This window comes from Equus asinus, unplaced genomic scaffold (assembly GCF_041296235.1).
Source record: "Equus asinus isolate D_3611 breed Donkey unplaced genomic scaffold, EquAss-T2T_v2 contig_197, whole genome shotgun sequence".
In the NCBI taxonomy this organism is placed as follows: domain Eukaryota; kingdom Metazoa; phylum Chordata; class Mammalia; order Perissodactyla; family Equidae; genus Equus; species Equus asinus.
Window position 1 is genome coordinate 942489 of NW_027224846.1, and position 4713 is coordinate 947201.

A 4713-nucleotide genomic window follows, 5' to 3' on the forward strand; every position below is an offset into this window, starting at 1 on the left:
AGTTCCTCTATTAAATATAGGGAAGTGGAAGTGTTGGATGGTAGGTATGTGCAGTCAGCTTTACAGACAACACAAACTGTGTCCTAAGTAGCGGTACCAATTTAGATTCTCAGCACCAGTGGGCGGGAGAGGACTGTGCACTGCAGCCTAGCCAGTTTTTTTTTTTTTTTAAAATATCTGCTAATCTGGTAGATAAAGATGGTACTCTATTATAGTTTAAATTGGCACTTTCTTGATTAAGAGTGTGAGCCCCTTTTTCATATATTTATCGGCCATTTGAGTATCTGCTTTTATGTGAGACATATATAATTAAAAATTTTCTAGCAGCCACATTAAAAAAGTGAAAGGAAACAAATGAAATCAATTTTAGTCATGTATTTCAATTTAACTGAAAATATTTTGATTTCAACATGTTTTCAATATAAAAATTCTTAAGAAGATATTGTACGTTCTTCTTTTTTTGGTACTAAGTCTTTGAAATATGGTGTGTATTTTACATTTACAGTACATCTCAATTGAGACAAGCCGCATTTCAAGTGCTCAAAGCCACAGTGGCTTGTGGCTATCCTACTGGGCAGCGCAATTTAGATACTAAGCCTTTGCCAGGTAGATTTACTGTAAATATCTTCTATCAGTGTGGGGCTTCTTTTTTAACTGCTTTATCTTTTCATGAATCAAAATTATGAAATTTAACTTGTCAAATATATTTATAATTTCCTTTATGGTCTGCATTTTCCTTAACTGGTTTAAAAAAACCCTTCACTTTCCTTGGGTCATAAAGATATACAACTATATTGTCTATTAAAAGTTTTGCAGTTGGCAAATAACATGGTTATGTATGTAGAAAATCCAAAGGAATCAACAACAAAAAGTTACTAAAATAAGTGAATTTAGCAAGGTTGCCTTTTTTGAGATCAGTATATGAAAATATATTGCATTTCTACATACTAAAACAAACCACCGGAAATTAAGAAAAATTCCACTAACAAATAGCAACAAAAATATAAAATATTTAGGAATAAATTTGACAGAAGATGTGCAAGATCTGTACACTAAAAACTACAAAACATTGCAGAGAAATATTAGACTAAATAATGCAGAGATATACCGTGTTTATGGGTTTATTGCTAAAGATATCAATTTTTCGCAAATTGATCTGTAGAGTCAACACAAACCCAATCAAAATCCCAGTAGGCTTTTTGTAATTGACAAGCTAATTCTAAAATTCGTAGGGAATTGTAAGGACCTAAATAGCCAAGACAACTTTGCCTCCGTCTTAGCATCCCATTGGGGGTTCGTGTACAGTCCTTAGAGATGACTGCTGCATGTACATCCCCTCAGAACCTTTCTGATGTGAAGCCAACCAAACTATCTTCTGCGTGGACTAGCTGGTCCTGACTTCTGGGATGGACTCTGCCGTGGGTGGAGGGGGCTGGGGCTGCTGCTTCTGGATATTCCTGACAGAAACCCAGTCTTGGCTCTGAACAATCCTCCAAAGGTTGTTCATTCACCTGCTCTGCCTCTTGGTAGGAATCCCTCTCATTAAATGTATCCCCCTTAGCCACAGGTGATCCCTTCCAAGACCCCCAGTGGATGCCTGAAACCATGGATAGTACCGAACCCTATATATACTGTTTCTTCCTGTACATGCATACCTATGATAAAGTTTAATTTATAAATTAGGCACAGAAAGAGGTTAACAACAATAACTAATAATAAAATAGAAGCATTATAACAATATACTGGTAATAGAAGTTACTGTAGATCTTAGCAACCTCAGCATATGATTTTTTTTCTTTCCTTATTAAGTTGAGAACTTTCACCTTTTCACTTAGAGGAAGCACTTTATGGCTTCTCTTTGGCATGTCCGAATTGCCGGCATCACCACTCTTGCGTTTTGGGACCATTATGAAGTAAAATAAGGGTTACTTGAACACAAGCACTGTGATACCACGACAGTTGTTCTGATAACCAAGACAACTACTAAGTGACTATCAGGCAGGTAGTGTACACAGAATGGATAGGCTAGACAAAGGGATGATTCATGTCCTGGACAGGATGGAGCAGGGTGGTGTGAGATTTTATCACGTTACTCAGAACAGCACACGCTTTAAAACTTATGAATTGTTTATTTCTAGAATTTTCCATTTAATATTTTTGGATCACAGTTGATCACAGGTAACTGAAACCATGGATGAGGGGGGGAATACTGTAATTTCTTAGGGTCATTCAGCTAAGCAGCAACATACTTTCAAAACAAATGATCTCAGAACATTATCTCAGAACAGAAGCAAAAAGAAACTTTAACCCTAAAATCGACCCCCATTCTAATAACTTTCCTTTTATCTCAATGGGCCCATTCAGGTTGGCAGGTATAGGACTCTTGTGTGCTTTGTTCAAGAGGAGGGACTGTGGAGAACCGTAAACATTTTCTGCTCTGAACTTACACCTACTCCCTTGTTCTCTGGTACTGAGAAACTAACCCACTCCCTCTAAATTCCTCCTTTGAGCCAACAGCTCCTAGAAAAGGAGGTAATGGCCTGCAACAGCCAAACTGCAAGGAAAAAACTCATTTCTGCAAGATTACAACACCTGTCTGACCAACACCCACCAACCCTGCAGCTGGCGCTTGGCCACTTTTGTCTCTTTTCCTCTGTAAAATCCTCTCTTCATTTTCAGAGAGAGACTTCCTTTGAGTATGCTCTCTGTTGCAACTACTTGAACAAAGTACCTTTTCTGTTGCATTGTGAGATTCAGAGAACTTTTGAGCAACTGACAGAATTTTACTCTCATTCTTGAAAGATATTTTCACTGGGTATAGAATTATAAATTGATGTGTATTTTCTCTCAGCATATTGAGGATATAAGTCAATTCTCTTCTGGATTCTGTTGAGAAATAAGCTGTAGGTCTAATTGCTCTTGCCTTGAAGATGATTTCTTCTTCCACCCTTTTAAACTGCTTCTATGATTTTCTCCCTCTCTTTGTTGTTACGCAATTTCACACCAATGTGTTTAGGGTGGATATCGTCTTACTTATACTGCTTGGGACGCTTAGGGATTCTTAAAGCTGTGGATTCAAATATTCTAGAATATTTTCAGTTATCAGATCTTCAAATACTGCCTCTTCCCCATTCCTTCTATTTTCTCCTTATAGAGCTCTGATTTGAAGTATATCAAACTTCTTATCCTAACCTCTCTTATATCCTGATCTCTCATATTCTTTGTCTTTGTGTTTCTTTAGACTTTGTTCAGGATAACATGCTCATATCTGTCCTCCAGTACATTAACTGTAAGTCAAATCTGCTGATAAATCTATAGAACTAAATTTTAAACTTAATTTATCATATATTTCTTTTCTAGAATTTGATAATTATTTAAAAAATCTGCTACTCCTTGCTTGTATTTTCAAAATCCTCTTTTATTTTTAAAATGTATCAACCACGGTTATTCTATATTTGTGTAACAAACCCCACACCTGAAATCTCTGCAGGGCCATTACTGCTATCTTGTGTTTTATTGACTTGATTTTTGTTCATGGTGCCCTAGTACCTTTGTATTTTTTGTGATTTGGACTGTGAACTGCTCGTTTTCCTGGAATTTTAGACACCTGGGGGCTGCTGTAGAACTGGAACCACTTTAGAAAAAGTCTTCAGCTCGAGATTTTTACAGACACAGGTGGCATGAATTCAGGCTGAAGCCCATGTAAGGGCTGACTTCTGGTTTTAAATTCCTGGGGTAGGGCATTTCCCCTCTGTCCATGCAAGGGTTGTGAAAGGAAAGTTTCCTTGTTGTCCTTTTTTGCACTGGAACACTTTTTTCTTTAATAACAGCTTTACTGAAATATAGTTCTCATGCCATAAAATTCATCATTTTACAGTATATAATTCAGTGATTTTTAGTACATTCACAGAGTTGTGCAACCACTACCACTATCTAATTTTAGAACATTTTCATCACTCCATCCCCATTAGCAGTCACTTCCCAGTCCTTCCTTCCCCTAGCCCCTGACAACCACTAATCCACTTTCTGTGTCTATGGATTTGCTTATTATGGACACTTTATAGAAATGGAATCATATTGTATGTGGCCTTTTAAAAGTGGCTTCTTTCACTTAAGATAATATTTAAAGGTTATATATGGCCACTTTCATATTTCATTCACTCTCACAATTCAGGGTATAGCCCTTGACGTCCTAACTTTACCTGAGTGTGACCTTGTGATTAAGTTTTGGCCATCAGAATGTGAGCAGAAATAAGGTATTTCACTTCTAGGTCATTTTCTTAAAGGAAAGCTGCTTGCCTTCTTTTTCCTTTTTCCCCATTTCCATAGTCTGGCACAAGGTCTTGGTGATGGTGAGTTGGCTGAAACTACGTAAAGAGTATAGTCTTCAAATTAACAGAGAAAGAGAGTGGAGACCTAGCTCCCTGATCATCTTCTGGTGCACAGCCACAGGGTTAGTACCTCTGAAATACTGAAATTTATTGAAATAAACTTCTCTGTTGAGGTTGGTCTTTCAGTTATATCAGTTTAGCCTGTGTGCTAATGTAATGAGAACACAGTGTCATTTATTTTGTCATTTGCCTACTGATTATTATTCCAATATTTTTAATAATACTACTGCTGCCATGAACATATATATCTCCAAATTCCTCTCCAATTATCTCCTTATAACACAATTCTAGAAGTAGGGTTGCTCGTTACCTATAATGTGTG